Genomic DNA, 13,854 nt, shown 5'->3' on the forward strand with positions numbered 1-13,854 from the left:
GATTGAAACTGGAAAGATTGGGCACTGATGAGCACGATGTTGAGCGCCTCACAAACCGACATCACCATCATCAGCCCAGATCGCTGTGACACGTACAGGAAGAGAGTCATTGAGGTTCTGGAAGGGATGTGCAGCCATGTCCAACTCCACTGACGTGGTCAACTGCGCTAGTTTTTTTGCTGGAGGATCCGTAACGCGCACAGCACCGTCGAGGTGGTCCCACAGATTCCAGTTTCGCTTTAAATTCGAGGAATTTGGTGACCGGGGGAATACGATAAACTCATCCTGGTGCTCTACGAACCACGCATGTTCACTACGAGCGGTATGACACGTTGCATTGCGCTGCTCGTAGATGCAATCGTACCGAGGAAGAATAGACTGCATGTGGAGGTGGTCATGGTCCCCAGGGATAGACGCATTCTTGTGTTATCCAGTGTGCCTTCCACAACGACTAGATCACTCAGCGAAAACTACGAAAACATTTCCCATACTGCAACGCTCCTTCCTCCGGTTTCGACCCTTATGACGATTGTTGCACGGTGTTTGCTTTCAGACAGCCGTCTGTCCGATGAAGCATAAGACATGATTTATCTGAAAAGGACAGCAGTCCCCTCTCAGTAAACGACCAGTTCCGATATTAGCGTGCAAATTTCAGCCTTCGTCACCGATGAAGAGCAGTCAGCATGGGTGCATTAAATAAGAGCCGGCTGGTGTGGCTGAGCGGTTCTAGGAACTCCAGTTTGGAACCGCGCGACCGCTACGGTCGCAGGTTCGAATCCTGCCTCGGGTATGGATATGTCTGGTGTCCTTAGGTTAGTTAGGTTTAAGTAGTTCTAAGTTCTAGGGGACTGATGACATCAGATGTTAAGTCCCATAGTGCTACATCTACATCTACATACATACTCCGCAATCCACCATACGGTGCGTGGCGGAGGGTACCTCATACCACAACTACCATCTTCTCTCCCTGTTCCACTAAACAGAACGAGGCAAAAATGACTGCCTGAATGCCTCTATACGAGCTCTAATCTCTCTTATCTTATCTTTGTGGTCTTTCCGCGAAATGTCAGTTGGCGCCGGTAAAATTGTACTGCAGTCAGCCTCAAATGCTGGTTCTCTAAATTTCCTCAGTAGCGATTCACGAAAAGAACGCCTCCTTTCCTCTAGAGACTCCCACCCGAGTTCCTGAAGCATTTCCGTAACACTCGCGTGATGATCAAACCTACCAGTAACAAATCTAGCAGCCTGCCTCTGAATTGCTTCTATGTCCTCCCTCAATCCGACCTGATAGGGATCCCAAACGCTCAAGCAGTACTCAAGAATAGGTCGTATCAGTGTTTTATAAGCGGTCTCCTTTACAGATGAACCACATCTTCCCAAAATTCTACCAGTAAACCGAAGACGATTATCAACCTTCCCACAACTGCCATTACATGCTTGTCCCACTTCATATTGCTCTGCAGTGTTACGCCCAAATATTTCATCGACGTGACTGTGTCAAGCACTACACTACTGATGGAGCATGGAGCTGTCAATTATAAATTTTCACCAATCACCATAAATTTTATCTCCACCAAGTGGTATCTCAGTCCTAGGTAATTGCACTGATGAATTAGTCACCCAACCCAGTTGACATAACCTGCCTCTCTGAACACCATGTGACCACTGGTATAGGAACTAGGCCTAAGCACAATGAGAAACTCAGACAGGAGAGTACTGCAAATGTTAGAATAAGGAAAGGTTCTCATAAAAGTATAATTAAAAATAATGTAAGTATATTTCATCAAAATATTGGGAGTTTAAAGAATAAAATAGATGAGCTTCTGGTTTGTTTAGAAGATTTAGAAGCTGAGGATGAAATAGATATACTATGCCTGTCTGAGCATCACATTGTTACTGATATGGATAAGGTAAATGTAAGTGGATATAAGCTCTCTGCACATGTAATGAGAGAAAATATGGAGAAAGGAGGAGTTGCCATATATGTCAAAAGTTATCATTGTGCAAAAAGTATAGAAACAAAAAAGTTTTAACATATAGAAGCATGTGCCTGTGAGCTTAAATTAAATAAAGGCAAATTTATAATTGTAACTGTACACAGGTCCCCATCAGGATATTTTCATCTATTTCTGAAAAATTTGGACTCCTTGTTGTGCTATCTGTCAGACAGGGGGAAGCAAATTTTTATTTCTGGGGAATTCAATGTAAATTCTCTGAAAGAGGGTAATAGGAAAAATGACCTTGAAGTATTACTCGGTTCTTTCAATTTGACACCCGTTACTGATTTTCCTACTCGGGTGGTAAAGGATAGCAGCTCACTGATAGATAACTTCTTTATAGACCAAGATAAGTTTAACCAGATAAATGCTCAGCCTGTTGAGAATGGTCTTTCTGATCATGGTGCACAGCTAGTTACAATATATGACATACCTCCATTCAGCAATACTAAACAGTCCTCCAAAGTAGTACGTTCAGTCAACAATTTAACAATTGCAAATTTCAGGGAAAGCCTACAGCTGTTAGACTGGGATGAGGTGTACTGTGAACCTGATGCCAATTTAAAATATAATTTATTTCATGACATTTTTGTAAATGCATTTGAAAACTGCTTCCCCAAGAAAATAGTTAAATATACTCGTAAGAAACCTTGTAACAAACCATGGCTTACTAAGGGTATAAAAATATCTTGTAACCGGAAAAGGGAAATGTATCTGACAGCAAGAAAGAGTAGTGACCCAGAAACTATCAAAATTATAAAAACTACTGTGTTAAATTAAAAAAAGTTATTAAACAATCCAGGAGTATGTGTATCATGTCTGAAATCAGCAACTCTGATAATAAAATTAAAACAATTTGGAATATTATAAAAGGAGAAACAGGTCAACCAAGAGCAGAGGAAGACAGTATTACCATCAAATTGAATGAAAACTTTATGAACAAAAAGTCAGAAGATGAAAATATTTTTAATAATCATTTTCTAAATGTTGTGGATGTAGTAGGATCCAGGTGTTCATTAGAAGATGCTAGGCTGTTAATGGAAGAGGCCATACCCATGCAATTTGATACAATTGAAATCTCACCCACTACTCCCTCTGAAATTAGGAAAATAATAAACTTGCTTAAAAGCAAAAACTCACATGGAATTGATGGCATTTCCAGCAAAATACTAAAAGCTTGTTCTCAACAGATAAGTAAGATTCTCAGCCACCTGTGTAATATCTCTCTGGAACAGGGCATTTTCCCTGATAGACTGAAATATGCTATTGTTATACCTATGCATAAAAAGGGGGATAGATCTGATGTCAGCAATTACCGTCCAATCTTCCTTCTAACAGCTCTATCCAAAATTTTTGAGAAAGTAATGTATTCAAGAGTAGCTTCACATATCTGTAAAAATGAAGTACTAACAAAATGTCAGTTTGGTTTCCAGAAAGGTTTTTCAACAGAAAATGCCATATATGCTTTCACCAGTCAAATTTTGAATGATCTGAATAACCGAACACCACCCATTGGGATTTTTTGTGATCTCTCAAGGGCTTTTGATTGTGTCAACCATGAAATTCTGCTAGACAAGCTCAAGTATTGTGGCATGAGTGGGACAGTGCACAAATGATTTAATTCGTACCTAACTGGAAGAGTGCAGAAAGTTGAAATAAGTACTTCTCATAACATGCAAAGATCAGCACATTCCTCAAACTGGGGAACTATCAAGAATGGGGTTCCACAAGGGTCAGTCTTGGGTCCTTTGTTGTTCTTAATGTATATTAATGACTTGCCATTCTGTATTCATGAAGAGGCAAAGTTAGTTCTCTTTGCTGATGATACAAGTATAGTAATCACACCTGACAAACAAGAATTAACTGATGAAATTGTCAATACTGTCTTTCAGAAAATTACTAAGTGGTTCCTTGTAAACGGACTCTCACTGAATTTTGATAAGACACAGTACATACAGTTCCCTACAGTGAATGGTATGACGCCATTAATAAATATAGACCTTAATCAGAAGCATACAGCTAAGGTAGAATATTCCAAATTTTTAGGTGTGTCCATTGATGAGAGATTAAATTGGAAGAAACACATTGATGATCTGCTGAAACGTTTGAGTTCAGCTACTTATGCAATAAGGGTCATTGCAAATGCTGGTGATAAACATCTTAGTAAATTAGCTTACTACGCCTATTTTCACTCATTGCTTTCATATGGCATCATATTTTGGGGTAATTCATCACTGAGGAATAAAGTATTTATTGCACAAAAGCGTGTAATCAGAATAATAGCTGGAGTCCACCCAAGATCATCCTGCAGACATTTATTTAAGGATCTAGGGATACTCACAGTAGCTTCTCAGTATATATACTCTCTTATGAAATTTTTTATTAACAACCAAACCCAATTCAAAAGTAATAGCAGTGTGCATAACTACAATACTAGGAGACAGGATGATCTTCACTATTCAAGATTAAATCTAACTCTGGCACAGAAAGGGGTGAATTATACTGGCACTAAAGTCTTTGGTCACTTACCAAATAGTATCAAAAGTCTGACAGATAACCAACAAGTATTTAAGAAGAAATTAAAAGAATTTCTGAATGACAACTCCTTCTACTCCTTAGAGGAATTTTTAGATATAAATTAAGAAAAAAAGGAAAAAAACAAAAAATATTAAAAAAATAAAAAAATAAAAAAACACAAAAAATAAAGAGTTATTATATTAACTTAAGTATGTTGCTAAATTAACTTAATTATGTCATGTACTGGAAAATTTGAGTCGTTCCACATCATTACGAAATATTGTATTCATGATCCATGGAACTAGTATTATTCTAATCTAATCTAATCTAAACATTACAGGATTCTTTTTCCTATTCATCTGCATTAATTTACATTTATCTATGTTTGGAGTTAGCTGCCAATCTTTACACCAATCACAAATCCGGTCCAAGTAATCTTGTATCAGAGCCATTTGAACCATTTTTTGAACCATTAAATAGGCGCCTTCTGTGAAGGCCCATACGCAGCAACATTCGCTAAAGAGTAAATGAGGAGACGTTGTTGGTAGCCCCTTGGCTCATATGGGCCGTCTGTTGCTAAACAGTTGCACGTCTGTTCCTGCAGCTGTCTCTCACATGTGCCATCTATTGCCCATGGTGCCCCACAACTGCCTCGACGCCAGTTTTGGATACCGTCATTCTGTCGTTAGATTAGTATGGATTCCGTTTTCGTTCCATAGACCCAAAAATGAGATGATTCTCGTAGGTATGGAACATGTCAGAAAGTACGAGGGTTGTTAGGAAAGTAAGGAATGATCGGTTGCAAAATGGAAACCACAGTGAACCTTCCAGGTGCTTCTGTACATAGTCGCCGCTCCGACTTAGACATTTGTCGGAGCCTTACATCAAATTTCCAACACCATCGACAAAGAAGGCAGCCACCTGTGCTTTCCAATAATTCTCTACGCTGGTCTATAGCGCGTAGCCTGCGCCTAAACGTTGTCTTCGTATCCAGCGTTTCATGTGAACAGAGATGATACTAAGGACGAGCCAAGTAGGGCTGTGCTGTGGGTGATCGAACACTTCCCATCGAAAAGACTGCAGGAGCGTCTTCACTGCCCCTGCAGAGTGCAGCTGAGAATTTCCATGAAGAAGGAAGTGCGTGGCAGTTGTGTTAGGTGGGCTACACTCATTAAGGCGGAGCGTCTCAGCGGGTCCTCCTACTTGGCGGAAGTCATTGTTGTTCTAGGCATCTTAACTCGCTCTCAGAGCGCTCACAACTGAAAAGAGTGTCTTGATGCGATCGATGGGCATACTAAAGGCACTGCCCAAAACATCTGTGAAAAGCCTCGTCGGATTTTCACAGCAGTTTCCATTTCGCAACCGATCGTTCCTCACTTTCCGAATAGCCCTCGTATAACATATAAAAAACATAAAACATTTGAATATAATACTCACTACCCTGATCATTTGTCAAAAGGTTGTCAAAATAGGTGAATATATTACAGTAAACTGTTACTGTCAATATTTACAGAATTGATACACTGTCAGAATGCACTTTTAATAAGTTTATCATACACAAAATACCCAATGTGAGCAACTGCTGTCAAAACTTAAATCTAACAGACAATTTTACTTACGCTGGGCTAACAGTTTATGTTAAGACATTCGTCTATAGCGTAGATGGAATTGCCTATCCAAAAGTCTTTCAAACTCTGTTTAAACCGTGCTTCATCTGAAATTAAGTACTTAATGGTTGTTAGCAATTTATTGAAAATGTGTGTTCCTGAACACTGGCCCCCTTTTTGGACCAAGATAAGTGATTTTATGTTGAAATGTGTGTGAAATCTTATGGCACTTAACTGCTAAGGTCATCAGTCCCTAAGCTTACACACAACCTAAATTATCCTAAGGACAAACACACACACCCGTGCTCGAGGGAGGACTCGAACCTCCGCCGGGATCAGCCGCACAGTCCATGACTGCAGCCCCCAAGACCGCTCGGCTAATCCCGCGAGGCTTAGTGATTTTATGGCTTTATGTAAATTGTTCATAGTATTTGTCGATCTGGAAAAAACATTCGACAACGTAAAATGTTGCAATATGTTCGAAATTCTGAGAAAAATAAGGCTAAGCTATAGATAGAGACAGGTTCTACAAAACATGTACAGGAGCCAAGAGATAAAAATAAGAGTCGACGACCAAGAACGAAGTGCTCGGATTATAAAGGCGGTAAGACAGGGATGTAGTCCTTCTCCCCTACCGTTCAATCTGTACATCGAAGAAGCAATGATGGGAATAAAAGAAAGGTTTAAGAGAGGAATTAAAATTCAAGATGAAAGGATATCAGTGGTGCGATTCGCTGATGATATTGCCATCCTGAGTGAAAATGAAGAAAAATCGAATTAACAACCTAAGTAGTACAGAATATGGAATGAGAGTAAATCGAAGAAAAACAAAAGTACTGAGAAGTAGTCGAACTGAGCACAGTGAGAAACTTAACATCAGGATTGATTGTCACGACGTAGATTAAGTCAAGGAATTCTACTACTAAGGCAGTAAAATAACCAACGACGGATAGCCTAGACATGTCTACTAGGCCGTTATTTGAGGAAGAAATTTTAGAGAATGTACGTTTGGAGCAGAGCATTTTATGATTGTGAAACATGGACAGTGGGAAAAACGGAACAGAAGAAAATCGAAGATTTTGAGATGTGGTGCTACAAAAGAAGGTAGAAAGTCAGGTGCACGGATAAGATAAGGGTTGGAGAGGTTCTCCGCAGAATCTGGGAAAGAAAGAACGTATGGGGAAAAATTGACAATAACAAGGTACAAGATGATAGGGCATATGTTAAAGCACCAGGGAATAATGTCCATAGATCTGGAGGGAGCCGTAGAGGAAGACAGAAATTTGAACACAGCGAAGTATATTTGAGGACAAAGGGTGCAAGTGCGGCTTGGAGATGAAGAGGTTGGCACAAGATAGGAATTCATGGCCGGCCGCGTCAAACCAGTCAGAAGACAAGGACTCAAAAGAAAAAAGTCGGCTGGACAGACATTGTGTGTCATAAGTGAGTCATCTGGAATATATAAATGAACTTCCGCTTGCAATTTCAGACGATGCAATTTTTAACCTTTTCGCAGATGGTACAAGGAAACGAATAAAAAATAACATCAGTTTTCTTACTGAAGAAGCAGCTAATTAAATAGTCGAGAAATTGTTAGAGACTATCGTATTATAACTGAATTTTCACAACATTCGATACGTACAGTTCAGTACTTCTCATGGAACTTCAGCAAGCGGTGCAAACATGTCTGCCAAACACTGAAAAAGAGCATGAAGTAAGCGGTGTATTTTTGAAACTACAGATCAATCGAAGTCTGAAGCAGAAAAATGGCTCTCCAGTCTTTAGGCGTGCTCACGTATCATCGGCGCACTTGAACTACTTTCGGTGGCACTGCCAGCAACAGAGAAGAACGCCCAAGAGGGGATGCAGTAGCCACAGAGGAGCAACCGCGACTACGGTGATGTACTCAAGACAGAAAAGTACAAGCCTAAATAAAAACATTTTCTTTATTTAGTTATGTCAACATTGTAACTGTGGATGACGTGAAGGGGTTGGAATGACATACGCGTAAATACACTACTGGCCATTAAAATTACTACACCACGAAGATGACTTGCTACAGACGCAAAATTTAACCGACAGGAAGAAGATGCTGTGATATGCGAATGATTAGATTTTCAGAGCATTCACACAAGGTTGCCGCCGGTGGCGACACCTACAACGTGCTGACATGAGGAAAGTTTCCAATCAATTTCTCATGCACAAACAGCAGTTGACCGGCGTTGCCTGGTGAAACGTTGTTGTGATGCGTCGTGTAAGGAGGAGAAACGCGTACCATCACGTTTCCGACTTTGATAAAGGGCAGATTGTAGCCTATCGCGATTGCGGTTTATCGTACCGCGACATTGCTGCTCGCGTTGGTCGAGATCCAGTGACTGTTAGCAGAGGGAATCGGTGGGTTCAAGAGGGTAATACGGAACGCCGTGCTGGATCCCAACGGCCTCGTATCACCCGCAGTCGAGTTGACAGGCATCTTATCCGCATGGTTGTAACGGATCGTGCAGCCACGTCTCGATCCCGGAGTCAACAGATGGGGACGTTTGCAAGACAACCATCTGCACGAACAGGTCGAGGACGTTTGCAGCAGCACGGACTATCAGCTCGGAGACCATGGCTGCGGTTACCCTTGACGCTGTATCACAAACAGGAGCGCCTGCGATGGTGTACTCAACGACGAACCTGGGTTAACGAATGGCAGAACGTCATTTTTTCGTATGAATCCAGGTTCTCTTTACAGCATCATGATGGTCGCGTCCGTGTTTAGCGACATCGCGGTGAACGCACATTGGAAGCGTGTATTTGTCATCGGCATACTGGCGTATCACCCGTCGTGATGGTATGGGGTGCCGCCATTGGTAACACCTCTTGGTCACCTCTTGTTCGCATTGACTTCAATTTGAACAGTGGACATTACATTTCAGATGTGTTACGACCCGTGGGTCTACCCTTCATTCGAGCCCTGCAAAACCCTACATTTCAGCAGGATAATGCACGATCGCATGTTACAGGTCCTGTACGGGCCTTTCTGGATACAGAAAATGTTCGACTGCTGCCCTGGTCAGTACATTCTCCAGATCTCTCACCAATTGAAAACGTCTGGTCAATGGTGGCCAAGCAACTGGCTCGTCACAATACGCCAATCACTACTCTTGATGAACTGTGGTATCGTGTTGAAGCTGCATGGGCAGCTGTACCTGTACACGCCATCCAAGCTCTGTTTGACTCAATGCCCAGGCGTATCAAGGCCGTTATTACGGCCAGAGGTGGTTGTTCTGGGTACTGATTCCTCAGGATCTATACACGCAAACTGCGTGAAAATGTAATCACATGTCAGTTCTAGTATAATATATTTGTCCAATGGGTACCCATTTCTTCTTGGTGTAGCGATTTTAATGGCCAGTGGTGTATATTGTTTAAACAAGAACGACTTCTAATACAAGTATTGTGCATGCTACTACTGAAATGAGTTAGCTAAACGTGATATACGCTTCGTTTAGTTAAGTTAAAACCTCAACAGTGATAGTGTTTTTGTGGTGTCACCGCCAGACACCACACTTGCTAGGTGGTAGCGTTTAAATCGGCCGCGGTCCGCTAGTATACGTCGGACCAGCGTGTCACCACTGTCAGTGATTGCAGACCGAGCGCCGCCACACGGCAGGTCTAGAGAGACTTCCTAGCACTCGCTCCAGTTGTACAGACGACTTTGCTAGCGATGCTACACTGACAACTACGCTCTCATTTGCCGAGACGATAGTTAGCATAGCCTTCAGCTACATCATTTGCTACGACCTAGCAAGGCGCCATAGCATTTGATATTTATCGTGTGAAGCATGTACAGTCAAGAGAGATGTTCACCAATTGTGGATTAAAGTTAAGTATTCTACCAGTTACCTCCTTTTTTGCTTGACTCAACTCCTATAACTGTTCCAGACCTCACGCCAGCCTGTGTGAGCTTAAACGCGTGCCTTTCCACTTCCTCCAAACCCCATGAATTGGCTCCTGCCAATTCACAACAAATGGCGACGAGTGTGAAAACGGTCTTCTTCTTTATACTTGCTTAAATTACTTGTGTCATGGCTTCGCCACAATCTCCAGATGTACTGTCCGAATTTTAGCGCTTGCAGAATCAGCATACGCAGGCCTTATTGGATGCCCTTGGACAGCTCATCCAGGGTCAACGTGCGATGCAAAACGATGCGGCCGCCACCGCTCCACCGCTACCGCAGCCACAACACGCTGTTGCACCACCTTTTCGTCCTTTTGATGCGGCACTGGAAAGCTGGACGTAGTGGTCACGCCAATTTGGATTCCATCTCGCCGCCTACAGAATTCAAGGTATTGAGCAGCAGCCTTTTTTGCTTTCTTATGTAGGTGTATCCACCTGCTGAGTGATAGTGAAATTATTTCCCCGACACGACGTATCAACTCAGTCCTACAACGAAATTTTGTCTGCATTAGATGCATTTTTCAAAGAAGCAGTCAATGTAGTTGCAAGAAAGTATACCTTCTTTCGTACAAAACGTACGGCCGGTCAAACTAATCGGGAGTGGGTTGCAACTTTGCAAGGCCTTACTAGGGATTGTGCTTTTGATTGTGAATGTGGACTCCCTTATTCAGATACTATGGTATGTGATGCAATTGCACAGAACGTTTCTGATGTTCGTATAAGGGAACAGATTTAGAAACTAGTCAATCCCTCCCTTCAACAAGTGATGGACATATTGGATAGGCAAGACACACTTGACTTTGCTCAGGAATCATTTGCACCTTCGCCAGCCGTGTGTCACGTTAACCGGCCCGCCGGGCGCGCTGCACGGAACAGTAAACAGCCCTCGCGCCCATCCGCGCAGCTGCCGCCAAGCTCTCCGCTACGTGTGCCGCGCAAGCAAGCAAATGAAGTGCTAAAATCATACCCGCGGTGTGCTACTAGACATTCGCGTGAGAATTGCCCATCACGCCAAGCTATTTGCTTTTTCTGTAATAAAAAAGGACATGTTCAGAGTGTTTGCCAGAAAAAGCTTAGATCGGACACTCACAACCATTCCAGGCCCTTTGCTTCACGCTGGAATCGGAATCGAACCAAGAATACTCAGTCTCGTGAACCTTCACCCATAGAAATTCATGTAGTTCAATCCACTCCGCCCAGTGCCACTCTCTCTAACAGTGACAGTGTTCGTCCCACAACTAGTGTGTGTCGACGTCGACGAAAATCCCATCAAGTCGCAAGTGATTCTGTACCAGTGTCAGTTCACGTTGCACGAGACAGTCGCTCTTGTTGTCAGCAGGACAATAAACTTTTTGTAGACTTGGACATTAATGGCAACGTGATCCCGTTCCAGCTCGATACCGGAGCTGCAGTTTCATTGATCAATAACGACACGTACAAACAACTGAGCACACCTCCGTTGCATGCCGCAAATGTTAAGTTAAATAGTTATTCAGGACAAGCTATCCCTGTGTTAGGACAGTGCAGCCTTCTTGCAACATACAAGGGACAAACAAAACTTGTGTCATTTTACGTACTTCGTTCTTCTTCTGCAGTGAACTTGTTTGGTTTAGATTTATTTTAGTTGTTTAACTTGTCTATAGTAAATCAGGTCCTCTCAGTGAACCAGACTGTGCCTTCAGACAGTGTTTCTCGTCTTTTTGACGAGTTTGCAGACTTTTTGCACCGGGCCTTGGTTGCGCTAAGAACTATAAAGCACATTTGGAACTGAAAGTAAACGCGCAACCGAAATTTTTCAGAGCGCGCAATGTTCCCCACGCATTGCGTGATGAGGTTGCAAGAACATTACACGATTTGGAATCACAAGGTGTGGTTGAACGTGTGCAGGCTTCTCTCTGGGCATCACCCTTAGTAATTTTGCCAAAACCTTCCGGACAATTGAGATTTTGTGTGGACTTCAAGGCAACAGTGAATCCACAACTAGTGATTGCAACTTATCCTTTACCCAGCCCGGAAGATCTTTTTGACAAACTGTGCCCGTGTAAATATTTTTCGAAGTTGGACCTAGCAGATGCCTACTTGCAAATACCGGTGGACGACGAATCCCAGCGCGTCTTGGTGGTTAACACGCATCTTGGTTTGTATCGATTCAAAAGACTGCCATTCGGGTGTGCATCCGCCCCTGCTTTGTTTCAGCAATATCTGCAAACTGTTTGTGCGTCGGTCCCTACTGCAGCAAACTATCTGGACGATATTGTGATCTCCGGAAAGACGGAAGAAGAACATTTAGCCAATCTCAGAACATTATTTCAGGTCTTGCGACAAAATGGTCTTCGCTTGCGGAAGGACAAATGTGTGTTTTTTGCTCGTGACTTACCCTATCTGGGACGTGTAATCAATGCCCAAGGCATACATCCCAGTCCCGAGCACCTCCGTGCCATTCAAGACTTGCCTTCGCCGCAGAATTTGAAGCAGCTACAGAGTGTGCTGGGAAAAATCAATTACTATAAGATATATGTGCGCCACGCCTCTTCCATTTCAGCTCCGCTTCATTGCTTACGCCGTAAAGGTGTTCCGTTCGTCTGGACGACGGAATGCGAACGCGCCTTTCGCCAGTTGAAATCGGCGTTGCTTTCCACTACTTGCCTTACGCCATTCGATCCCCAGAAACCCCTTTTGTTGATGGTAGATGCATCGGATTTCGGGATCGGTGCTGTGCTTGCGCACAAAGATGGATCGCATGATCGCCCTATTGCCTTTGCGTCCAAATTGCTCTCGTCTGCGCAAAGACAATATTCACAGATAGAGAAAGAAGCTTTGGCTCTCGTATTTGGTGTTACTAAGTTTCATGATTTCTTGTATGGTCGTCACTTTACCATCATCACAGACCACAAACCTTTTACATCGCTTTTTCATCCGCACAAGCCTGTACCACCACGTACAGCGCAGAAATTCATTCGCTGGTCTATTTTCCTCTCGCAGTACCGCTACGATATCTTGTATCGGTCCACTGCTAAGCACGGAAACGCCGATGCGTTGTCCCGTTTGCCTGTTGCTGAGGATAGAGCATTCGATTCCTCCGAACTTGCTTGCATGTTCATTGATGCGGAAACCGATGACGTGGTCGAATCGTTTCCGATTGATTTTCGTCGAGTGGCTACAGCCACTGCTGCTGACCCTGTCCTTGCTCCCGTTTTACGTTTTGTTGCTACGCAAGGGCCCTTGTCCAAGTCATGGATCGAGGATCCGTTGGTTCGCCGATTTTTTGCTCACAAGGAGAGACTTTTTGTTCGACGTGGTGTTTTGCTGTTGCGTTCTGATAATGATCAGTCCAGGGTCGTGGTCCCACGTTCGTTACAGTCCTCTGTCTTACGGCTTCTCCACCAAAGACATTGGGGTATAGTGCGAACGAAACAACTTGCTCGTCAGCACTGTACTTGGTTCGGAATCGATGCTGCGATTACGAATATGTGCTCTTCTTGCACCACCGCGGAAATTCTTTGCATGGTCGAAAGCCACTTCCCCTTGGCAATGCTTACACATCGATTTTGCTGGTCCATTCTGGAATGCTCGATGGTTGGTTGTCGTAGATTCATTCAGTAATTTTCCTTTTGTTGTCAGGATGTCTGCCACGACGTCATCTGCCACCATCCAAGCGTTATCCGCTATCTTTTCTATTGAAGGTCTTCCACAGACTATTGTTTCCGACAATGGCCCACAATTCATGTCCGCAGAATTTCAGTCATTCTGCAGGGCCAATGGTATTCAACATCTCACGTCCGCGCCG

Source organism: Schistocerca serialis, chromosome 2 (assembly GCF_023864345.2).
Source record: "Schistocerca serialis cubense isolate TAMUIC-IGC-003099 chromosome 2, iqSchSeri2.2, whole genome shotgun sequence".
Classification (NCBI taxonomy): Eukaryota; Metazoa; Arthropoda; class Insecta; order Orthoptera; family Acrididae; genus Schistocerca; species Schistocerca serialis.